Below are 12806 nucleotides of genomic sequence, written 5' to 3' on the forward strand. Positions count from 1 at the left end.
TATTTTTTTTATAATAAAGTTCAAATATTCATAGAAATTCAAATGGGTGAAAACGCATCGCTATTGGTGTGACGTCAGGATGTTGTTCCTTTTCCGCGCGTTTCGAGCTTTCTGTTGTGTGATAGTTTCGCACAATTATTATTATCAAATTATAAATAAAAAGTTTCAATATGGCAAATATTTTAGAATCAGATTTTATTAAAGCTGATTTAACAAATTTGTTTAGAACAGACGTATTTATGGTTTGTGAGTTTATTAAGGAAAATGACAAATTCAACGCTGCCGAAGTTAGGGAATGCAAAATAAGTTCATTTATTTCTAACATCAAACGAAGAGTATCCTGCAGCCAAAATATTAGTAACCTCTTTCGTATCTCATTGTCAGTAAGATGAAAGGAATAATTTGCAGTTTGTTCTCTATCGAGTTGACAGAAAAAAATATGTGGCATACTCCAGATTTCATTTTTATGGGCCCACCCATTGAAGAGAAACGAATATAATTTTTTATGTTTTCTTTTAGTTAGAAAATATTAACTAAAGAATTATTTGTACAACATATCATTCTTAGATACTATTCTCATAACCTAGCCTCAAAACTTTAGAAATATAGATACTAATGGAAATAATGGTTTGATATTTAATATTTACAACAAAATGATTATCATAACAAAAATAATTCGATTTTGTTGATTCATGCGGACGTCGAGCCAATCGAAACCACAACTACCTTATTACTTCTTTACGTAGTACTGTCACAAATACTTTAGCGGGTGCACTTTTCGTAATATTTTTGCACAAGAACACAAAACACCATCGATAACTCATGTTTATATGTTGTAATAACAGTACAGCAGTTCAAATTAAATAAAAATTGAGCATACAGCTGTACTATGTGCATACATACTATGCTTTCGGCAACATCGTGACGTCATTTTCGAGTTCGGATAATCTCGGGCAATTTCGGAGCGTTCAAACGATCAGACGCCCGACTGTGTTTTAAAATTGCTATAACTTTATAAATAAAGAGTAGATTGCAAAAATAAAAAAGTTACAAATATATTTAAATATATTCTATCGATTGACAATGTTACTAAAAATTGACTTAAGAACCGAATTACGAGATTACTATCTAATAACTGGTTTACTTCGACTAGTTTCTTTAAATCTTATTGATAGCATTTAATAGTTTACATCACTTAAGTTTATGTTTGTCCGCATTTTTAGTCAGAAGCTTGTTCGCTAATTGATGAGAATCCAACTTACAAGGGCACCACACATAACCCGGGTCACCGATTTTGATGAAACTTTACAGTTATGTAGTATTAGTATAGAAATACTAAATGCTAAACGGAGACGATGCACTACTCAACCGTTGACGTGAAATCGTTGTTTGAATTTCATCATATAGCTTTAATACCGTAACATTGAAGGAGTTTGGCAAGTAGCAGCGTGGTGTGGCGGACAGCGCGAGCGCCTATAGTTTTGCAGGTCGCGGCCGTCGCGGGTTCGAGTCCACAATTTTTTTTTTTTTTTTTTTTACCCAGTACTCTTATTGTTACAATATACATATATATATATAATAAAATATATAATAAATAATACACAGATATAGATATAATAATACGCAAAAAATCTTCTCTGCATTCGAACTTTTGTTAGTTTACTTTATATACATTTATATATATATATATATATTATATATATATATATATATATATATATATACACATAGATTTATATGGATGGCGAGATATTTATATGATATATTTGATTGTGAGAGTTAATATGCATATTTATTTATGTGTAAGTACAAAAACAATTACAAATGAATTTATTCGTCGTCTTGCTCTGTAATTTTGCACACTTTCGGGTGATAATAATCATAAAAACAAGTAAAACATAAAACTGATTTACACCACGAACATTTTATAAATCCAATTTTTTCGCAAGCACATTTTTTTTTCAATAATGCATAAAAGACATAAAAGACATAAAAGACATTCTTAAAACTAGCTGTGAATTTTATTACTTGTTTTTGTAATTATTATGACCCAAAAGTGTGCAAAATTACAGAGCAAGACGACGAATAAATTCATTTGTAATTGTTTTTGTACTTACACATAAATAAATATGCATATTAACTCTCACAATCAAATATATCATATAAATATCTCGCCATCCATATAAATCTATGTGTGTGTATATATATATATATATATATATATATATATATATTTAAATGTATATAAAGTAAACTAACAAAAGTTCGAATGCAGAGAAGATTTTTTGCGTATTATTATATCTATATCTGTGTATTATTTATTATATATTTTATTATATATATATATATATATATATATGTATATTGTAACAATAAGAGTACTGGGTAAAAAAAAAAAAAAAAAAATTGTGGACTCGAACCCGCGACGGCCGCGACCTGCAAAACTATAGGCGCTCGCGCTGTCCGCCACACCACGCTGCTACTTGCCAAACTCCTTCAATGTTACGGTATTAAAGCTATATGGTGAAATTCAAACAACGATTTCACGTCAACGGTTGAGTAGTGCATCGTCTCCGTTTAGCATTTAGTATTTCTATACTAATACTACATAACTGTAAAGTTTTATCAAAATCGGTGACCCGGGTTATGTGTGGTGCCCTTGTTAGTAGCATAATTTGAAGAGTCTTTAGTTATTATTTTTTTAACGGTTTTGATGATAAGATATTTGATTGGATAATGTTATTTATAACGAACTAAGGTGTTTTCACTAATATTCTCAAGGTTTTGGATTCAAATCTTTCCAAAATTTCAATATTGGGATTTGAAACTGATGTTTTATAACTGTATTTCATATGTCCACAATAGCATGATGATCATTTTATGTCCTAGTTGCTTCTTTTTATTCCATTTGTGTTTTCCACGTTATTCTATGATTTAAATGCATTTCTAAATATTTCGCTGTTTTAATTTACGGTAGTCTTTATTATTTAATTTTATCGGAGGAAATATTTTTTTATTTAATATAAACGTAACGTGCATAGATTTTTATTCATTAACCAGACATTTTTTTAATAATAATATGCAAGATTTTAATTTAATATTGTATCTTTATACAATAATATTCTTTTGAAGTTTTGTAGACGTCTTTTTTGAATCTTTATGTGAAAGGAGGATCAAGTGTATAAAAGTATAAAAAGATTACACTACAAATGAGTCTTATTTTTTGAAACGATTGCAATTAAAGTTTGGCAGGAGAAAAGGGAGTAATATGACGAAGTAAGAGATTAAGATGACAAATGATTAATTTTTCTAAGTTAATAATAAATGATGAACCAATGCTTAATTTATTACACAATAATAAATAATCTCTAGTATCCATAGTATGATTTTAATCTGTCCATAAAAGTGGATAATATATTAAGAAATATGTTTTGACTGCCTATTGGGATTTTAACTATGATCGCCTCAATAAGGATATTCCACATTTATGTTTATATTACACACTTATATTTGAGAGTAGTATGAAAATAGACGTGGAATATCTTTATTGAGGCGGCCATAGTTAAAATCCCAATATGTAATTTTTTGTTGTTTATAACGAATGACATAATTATAATAAATATTTTTATTTTCTTTATAAAATCACAACTTTGGTTAAAAACGTATAATAACGGATTAATAAAATTTTTATTTTTTTATGTTATAACATTTATTTTTATTAAATAAATAAGACGCTTATGGATAAGACGTTGAACGTTATAGACAAGATGATGCATTTGTACATTAGTTTTTTTTTTAACATTATCACGATTATACAGGGTGATTCAGAACGATCCATGTGTTCCTGTAAAGACGTGTTTTTCGGTAAATTCTGAGACGATTTTTTCTATATGAAAATTTTGTCCGGCACTTTTTGAATTATAAAAAGATAAAATTAGCGAATCACGGGCCGTGTAGACATGATAGACAGAGGCAGCGCAACTCATCGTTTGATACGGACGCTTACACGGGGCACTCTTGCGATCAACTGACAATGAATACTATTCTATCGCATAAAGGCATAACAACATAAAACACACACAAACACACTTCTTTCTCTTTTTTTCTGTCTTTTTTTCTGTTTGTCACTTAACTTGTATAGATTCGACGTTTTTACTGTTGCAACTTAGTGTACTTCTTGACGTTAATTCGTCACACAGGAACGTGAGAGGTCTTTATGCTACTTATCTATGATCGTGAAATTCATCCAAGTTAACAGTAAAAACGTTAAATCTGTACAAGGTAAGTGACAGAGGGAGGGGGGAGGAAGAGATTGATTGATTGATTGAACTTTATTTAGTTTTTACAGCTATTTCTTGTACACAATTATTATACATACATTAACTATATATTAACATTAACTGATATACCCTATGATCAGAAAGTACCGGGAATTTTTTATTTAAAAGTACCGCGCATGCGGGAACCGGTTTATTTTTTTTTCTTATGTTGGTACGACCTTAAGACGCACATCTGTCAGGTTTTAGTGCCATCCGATCATTAGTGTCTGCCTGGCGTTTGTTTACATCAGTCAACTTTTTTCATTTTGCCGCATTTTACCATGAATAATTTTGTTGAACAAAGAGTTTGTTTGAAATTTTGTGTTGCGAACGAAATTTCGTGTGCCGATGCACTGAAAATGTTGCAAAAAGCATTTTGCGAATCTGCTCTATCAAAAACAAGAGCATACGAGTGGTATAAAGACTTTAAAAGTGGTCGTACAGTGGTGGAAGATTTCCCTCGTTCCGGACGTCCATCGACGTCGAACACCGATGAAAACGTGACGAAAGTGAAAGAAATGGTGCTTGAAAATCGTCATACCAGCTTAAGAGATGTCTAGTGAACTTGGCATTGCATATGGAACGGCACAGCATATTGTGGTTGATGTTTTGGGTATGAGATGCGTGGCAGCCAGGCTCGTTCCGAAGGATCTGAATTTCTTGCAAAAACACCACCGAAAGACAGTTGCTGAAGAGATGATTTCTGAAGCCCAAAGTGATCCAACTTTCATGAAACGGATAATTACGGGCGACGAGACATGGGTCTATGAATTTGACATGGAAACAAAGCAACAATCGTCCGAGTGGCGCTTCGAAGACGAGTCGAAACCGAAAAAACCGCGTCAAAGCCGCTCAAAAGTGAAGGTGATGTTAACTGTTTACTTCGATTGCCAAGGCGTTGTGCACTATGAGTATCTTCCACCGGGCCAGACAGTCAACAAAGAATATTATTTATCCGTTTTGAAGCGTTTGAGAGATGCTGTACGTCGCAAACGGCCGGAAATGTGGGCCGACAATTCTTGGATTTTGCATGATGATAACTCACCATCGCACCGAGCCCTAATTGTACTGAATTATTTGACCAAACATCAAGTAAATACCATCAAGCAAGCACCGTATTCACCTGATATGGCTCCGTGCGACTTTTTTTTGTTCCCCAAGTTGAAGTTGCCACTTCGTGGAAAGAGATTTCAGTCGATCGAGGAGATCAAAGAGAATGCGACGAGGGAACTAAAGGCCATCCCTTCGTCGGCCTACCAGGGATGCATGGAGGACTGGGTCAAGCGTTGGCACATGTGTGTTGCTTCAGATGGATCATATTTTGAAGGAGATAAAATAAATTTGCCTGAAATTTAACTCTATTTTGTTTTATTTAAAAATTCCCGGTACTTTCTGATCATAGGGTATATTCTTTTAACAATCTCTTAAACGCTACTAATTCTCTATATTGCTTAATCATAGTGGGTAACGAATTATACATTTTTATACCTTTATAAAAAAGGCTTTTCTGAGCACTTTTAGTTTTACAGAAAGTTATTGCTAAGTTTCCTGTCTGCTTCGTTTGTCTATTGCATTCTTCTCCCACTATCTCTATTTTATTGTTCAACGCCTCCGAAGCTATGCCATTTAATATTTTAAAGATAAATACATTAACGTTATAACATAACCGTTGCCTTACAGACATGAACTGTAAGGCGTGTAGCATGTGTTTAATTTTGGTATATCTATTACACTGTAAAATTACTCTCATGACACGGTTTTGAGCTATCTGAAGTTTATTTAATTGCGTTTTACTCATCTCAACTAATAGAATGGCACAGTACTCGAAATAAGGTGCTATGATGGACTTGTACACAATATATCTAGTATATGCTGATACGAAGTTACTTATTCTATTTAAAAAGCTAGTTTTTTTCCTATTTTCTTAAGTATATAATTGCAGTGCTGAAATCTAAGTCTATTGTCTAGTATTATACCTAAATATTTTATGGTTGATACCCGTTCTATTTCAATTCCATCCAGACACTTCACGACAGTATTACCTCTTAATTCTTTTCTAATATTTCTAACTATCATATATTTTGTTTTATTTGCATTCATTTTTAACTTATTTATATTCATCTATTATTTGATTACATTAAAAGCCACATTTATTTTTACCTCTACATCCGCACTACTTTCTCCACTTACATATAGAAGTGTGTCATCTGCAAACATTTTTATATTGCACCTTTCTGGACAGACTTTAATTATATCATTTATATATAATATAAATAGCAAAGGTCCTAATACTGAATACTTGTGGCACTCCATATTCTGTAGGCAATAATTTAGACCATATCTGATTAAATCGCACTTGTTGTTTCCTATTATTTAAGTATGATTTGAACCACTCTAAGGTTATTCCTCTAATTCCGTATTGATACATTTTTTCTAATAATCTTTCTTTATTGTTTCAAACGCTCTCTTAAGATCCATGAAGATAACTCCTACTATTTTTCCCTCGCTCACTATTAATTTCTATTTGTCTATGACATATTGAATCGCTGTTTCACACGAATAATATTTTCTAAATCTTGCCTGATGCTCTGTTATAATACCGTTTGTTTCCAAATATGTTTCAAGTTGTTCTTTTACTACTAATTCTAGCACTTTTTCATATATTTTTCATATATAACATATTAATAGGTCTGTATTTGCTCGCTTTTTTGGCTTTATCTATTTTTGGGATCGGTATTATAGTAGAGGTTCTCCAACTTTCTGGACAGTGACCTTTTCTTAAAGAACTATTTATTAAAATCGCAAATTCTTCTTTTATTACGGGAAAAGCTATCTTCAATATATCACTAGTTATTCCCTCTTCCGTACCTTTCTTTTTTGGTAATCCCGTAACTATTTCTTCTAGCTGCTCTAGTGTAACAACGTCAAAACTTTCCATAATTCTTTTGTTCTCGATAGTATAAATAGTTTTTTTATTTATATTTATCCAAAATTCAATTATATCACTGCCGGATCTATCTATCTTTATAGAGTTTACTACACTATTAATACTTTGTATATAATATAAATTAAATTTGTCGGCTATATTGCACTCTTTGGTATTGCCTAAGATCTCAAAATCTATATTTCCTATTTCCTCTATACTTACTGGCTCGCCTCTAATTACTTCTTTCAAGGTTTTCCACATAGTCGTAGGATTTTCTTTATTAAGATCTATCATACTTTCGTAATATTCTTTCTTTTTTTCCCTGATTAATTTTACTACTCCATTTCTTTCAATTTTATACTGTGACCAATTTTGTTCGGTATTACAATGCTTTCCTATATGCCTTATCCCTTCTATCCGCAGCCTCTCTTATCTCATCTGAGAACCATTTTTTCCCTCCCATACTTTTGGAATTCTAAATTTTTTTTTCGGTGCCATTACATCTAACGCATCTACTATACTGTAAACAAATTTTTTCGCTCACTCACACCCATACATTTACATTGCCATCCCTGACTTTCCTGTAATTTGTTTTTTACTAAAATAACAAATTCATCTTCATCAAACTCTTTGTAATTTCTAGCGCTAAATTCTCTGTATTTACTTTCATTTTTACTTACACTTAACTCTACTTTTAGCCACGCATGGTCCGTAATCTTAGGTTCATGAATTACTTGTACTATTTTATTATTATTAGAGAAAATTAGATCTATAATTGTCTGACTGTCTTTCGTAACTCTCGTCGGTTCGTTCACATACTGTTTCATGCTCAAAGTTAACATTGTCTCTTGTAATTTTTTTTGCATAAAACGAGTCCGTCATAAGGTCTATATTAAAATCTTTTATTACCATGCATTCTTTCTTTATTATTAACTCCTCTACTATATCTTCAAAAAATCTCATGAAATCTCCGTGCGATGCGCTTGGTTAGTGATATATTACCATTATCACTCCTTTATAAAGTTTTTCTTTTATTTCTATTGCAGCACACCAGCAATTTGATTCTTATTTTTTTATTAATACTATTTTATATCTAATATTGTCTTATATAACTTTCTCTGTGTTCCTATTTTTGCCATCACATCTAACTACAGTGTAACCCGGCACATTTACTTTACTGTCTTCTATCTTACTGATCAGCCTGGTCTCCGACATCGCTATCATCACAAGATTTATTTTTTTTATAATCTGATGGTGGAGTTCGTCTATGTGCGCTGGTAAGTGCTCTGCGCATTTGTATACATAATTATTTCTTCTTTCTTTGGTAGTTGGTATTTTGTATCCTCCCAACCTGCTCTCTTTTTCTCTTTCTGTAACGCCCTCTTAAAAGTTGGACATTTACGACTGATGGCTTCATGTTCGTCATTTATTTTTAGATTGTATGTTCTATTTTTGAACATACAATTTACACATTTGCTCTCCGTCGCTGTGTAAACACGCGAGCTATGATTCTCTGCGCATTTGCAGCATGTTTCTTCTCTCGTACAATTTTTAGCAATGTGGTGGAAGTTCCCCCAGCATTTAAAATATCTTTTGACACTGGCGTGATTAAATACAGGGCATTTCTTCCATCCTATATTTAGTCCATCCTATATTTCCATCCTATATTTCTTCAATATCAGCTTGTGCGTCTCTTTATCTACTTCCATTATTATTGATCCTTCTTCATTTCTTCTTCTTTGATTGTTACTCTTTTCTTTAACCATTCTCTTCACAATTCGCATATTTACTGTATTTATTTTATTCTGCTTTTTAATTGTATTTATAAGTTTATTATCATCTAAGTTTATCTCTTCTAAATTTATGTTAACAATTTTTACTTTTGGTTTTGATTGAGACAGCACTTTATAATTTTCTCCCATCTTAGCTTGCACTGTCTTTTTCAATTTTTTTACTTTTTCTCCAGTTTCACAACCCATAATTACTCCTCCTTTGCTTCCTTTCTTTAATTTTGTTACTCCCATTGCCATATTTTTTATATATACTTTCTCTTTAATTACTTTTTTCGTGTTTTTACTCTCTTGTTGCAACTTTGGTTTAACTATTATAAGGTTTTCTTTCTTTTTTTCTTTAACCGCTTCACTGTAGCTTCTCTGTGGTCCTTCCTTTGATCCATATGCTGTTCCTTGTATCTTTTTCTTCAAGTTTTCTAGTTCTTGCTTCACATTTCCTAATTCTTCTTGAACTACTTCTTTAATCATTATTTTAATTTCAGTTTTACGCACCGTCTCATCTTTTATTTCTTTTACAGTTCTTATAATCTAATTTATTTTTAAATCAATCTCTGACTCTTTACTTCCACTGTTCATTGTTGTGACCGCTCTTCTATAGATTCTGTCGATGATGTCCTATCTCTCTGTCGGTGTCGGTACTTTCTCAATATTAATCAAAAATTTCTCAAATGGGCCTTTACGCGGCATGTACTCTTGGTTTCTATCGAGAATTCTATGCTTATTTACACATCCTGGATGGTAAAAAAGCTTTAGGCAAGTTTTATATTTAACAACTTTGCTCTTTATTATCTTTCTACATGCCGAGCATTGGTATTCTGCATATTCCTCTATAATAATTACCGGCCGAAACCGTTAATATTAGCATAAGCGATCCGTCACCTGTGATCCACTTACACACCTCAGCACTATTGTGTCCACGTATAATGTCTACTGTCTTGTGAGACTTCGATGTCCCGAACAATAAATTCACTGCTCACATTCACAGATCGCCATATCCCGGTTAGATAACTCTCACAGCTATCCCCAGTCTATGGCGGCGCAAGTCAAACAACTTATTTTATGTCTTTTCTTACTTTAAACCACTCAAAAGTTATTACATTTACGGAGCGACTTTTGACACGTCTTCTCGCGAGAGAGAGAGAGAGAGAGGGGGGGGGAGAGGGGAAGCGAGGTGCGTGCGTGTGTGCGTGCGTGTGTATGTGTTTTATGTTTTTATGCGATAGAATAATTCTTATTGTCAGACAGTTGATTGTAAAGGTCCCCCATATAAGCGCCCGCGTCGGACAGTGAGTTGCGCCGCTTTTGTCTACCATGTCTACACGGCCTGTGATTCGCTAATTTTATCCTCTTATAATTCAAAAAGTAAGCGTCGGATAAAATTTTTGTATAAAAAAAATTGTCTCAGAATTTACTCAAGTCTTTACAGGGACATATAAATCGTTTTGAATTACCTTGTATATTGTACATAAGCCAATTTTGAGCTAAATGAACAATGAAAAGCACAGGCAATAGGAATAGGAAATAACACAGGCAACAAATTTCAACCTATGATAAAATAAGATATTTATTACTATAGCATTATACACGCCAAGAAGGGACTTGGTTTACATTTATCTTTAACTCACGCATCCATCCATATTTCGCACGCTTACTTTTTTAAATCTACCCCTGCTCTTAACTTTACTTTGGTTTGTTTCTTCTTTTCTTACGACCGCTATCTTTATACCCTACCTATATACAGCTTTATTCTATTTATTACTACTAAAATACATCAAAACTTATTTCTTTTACAATCACAGGTTACAATCATAGTTACACGTCTTACATACTAATTTGCGCATTCCTCTTTTCTCTTTTTTATTGCTTTTTTTTATTCCATACACTTCCTAAAATTTTTTTTTATCCCTATCTAATTTATTGTCTCATAGTTTTTCTATACTCTTACCTAATTTTGACCAATCCTCATTTAGTTCCTGACAATTCCCTACATAGTGCTTTAAGTTATCCTAGTCTTCTTCGCAGAACACACATCTCCTTTTCTTTTCCCGTAACTAGAATTTATTTACTTCTTTTATATTTCTACAACTCAGATTTATTAATGCTTTAATTTTTTCCTTTCCCCTTGCCTTGTTTAAACTCCATACTCAAATACTTAGGATTGGTTTCCGCGCACATTTCTCCTATCTCTTTGTATTTCCTATTATACCTTAACTCTGATATTTTACTCTCTTCCTCTTGCCTTTGTAAATCTCTTTTTCTCGTCACTAGTTCCAATTTTAATTCTTCTCCTCCTTTTCATATTTCTATTGCTTTTACTTTCTACCCGTTTCTATTAAAATAACTTTCCCTTTCCTTGCTGTATAAGTTCTTTCCCTGTTTCCTTTTTTCCCCTCAACATTTCTTATGTTTCCCGCAGCTCCGTTTTTAATCCGTAATTTGTTATCTCTATCCCTTTTATTACTATGTTGCACCGTCTCTTTTTCTTATCTTTTTTTGTTACCCATCTTTTTATTTTATTTACTTCATTATTGCTTAACCTTGAGCTAGTTTTACTATATACTGATAATCTACTCATATCACTGAGCACGCTTCTATTATCTCCTATTTCACACGACTCCTCCCGTCCTCCCGCCGTCCCTCTCTAAGATTTTCAACTTGTCTTCTATTTTCTCTAACCTTTCTTTCCACATGTTTTCTTTTACTTTGAACTCCTTCACGTACTCCCTTATCTCCTTTCTTGCTTCTTTTATTAACTTTAAATTCTTATCTATTTGTTTCATGATTTCTCTCCTTTCTCTTTCACTTTTATTCTACCCATCTTTTTTGCTCGACAACCTAAAAGACACTTTTTTCCTTCCATCTTTTTCCCCTACTAACTTTCTCTATTTACTATTTTTCTTTATTTTTCCTGTACCTACTCCACCTTCTGCACCGCTCGCGCTTCTTGTGTTTCTTGAAATAATCTTGCTTTCCACGCCTTTCCAAAATTTGCTCTAAATCTCTATTTTTCCTTCACCTTTACGCCTGTCTCCACTTGCCCTATCTTCTCGGCTCGCTCTCTTGTCCTTTACTTACTTATGCCTCCTACGTTTTATTCTAACACATATTATACGCTTTTCATGCTCACGCACGTGTCGCTTGCGTCCATACACATTCGCCGCACCTAACCAAGTCCCAAATTTTAATCTATGAAAAATCGTATATCAGTGCACAATGAAAAGCACAAGCAATAGGAACAGGCAATAGGAATAAAATTTTAGACGCGTTGGATTTCTGTTCCCTGTTGCCTGTACTTGACCAATCACGATTTGATGTGTTTTGCGGTTTTTAAACGATCTTTTTAAAGGTTATTGAGGCTATAGAAAAGTTGTAGTAAAATTTACGCTCTTTTAAAGAAACAAACGAACAATCAATGGATCTTAGTTGTTATTGAGAGTGATCCAACATATATATTTACGAGTTTAAAATCACCTGACAGTGATTGCATTTTATTTTGTGTATTTTTTTCTTTAAGTTAACAGGTATATGCACGTTACATGCATTGTAAATTTTTAAAGTTAGATTATTCAATTATAATATGGAAAATCTAATTTAATATTTTATTAAGTTATATAACAATTTTGTTAAGTTAAATAACAAAAAAATATTGTTTTTTATGTGGGAGCATATTTTTTTATAACTTTTCTTTTACATAGATAAATTTTTAACTTAGATCAAAGTCAATAAATTAAAATTTGTGCTTCAAAAATAACTAGTTTAAGATAAAAA

At 32.4% G+C, this 12806-nt stretch overlaps 1 protein-coding gene across 4 annotated transcripts in view; it reads left to right on the top strand.

Moving 5' to 3' along the window:
* LOC105199766 overlaps positions 1–12806 on the top strand; it is a 116877-nt gene that overhangs the window by 13588 nt on the left and 90483 nt on the right. The gene's annotated exons all lie outside the window — the stretch shown is intronic.

The sequence above is a fragment of the Solenopsis invicta genome, chromosome 10, assembly GCF_016802725.1.
Source record: "Solenopsis invicta isolate M01_SB chromosome 10, UNIL_Sinv_3.0, whole genome shotgun sequence".
Lineage (NCBI taxonomy): Eukaryota > Metazoa > Arthropoda > Insecta > Hymenoptera > Formicidae > Solenopsis > Solenopsis invicta.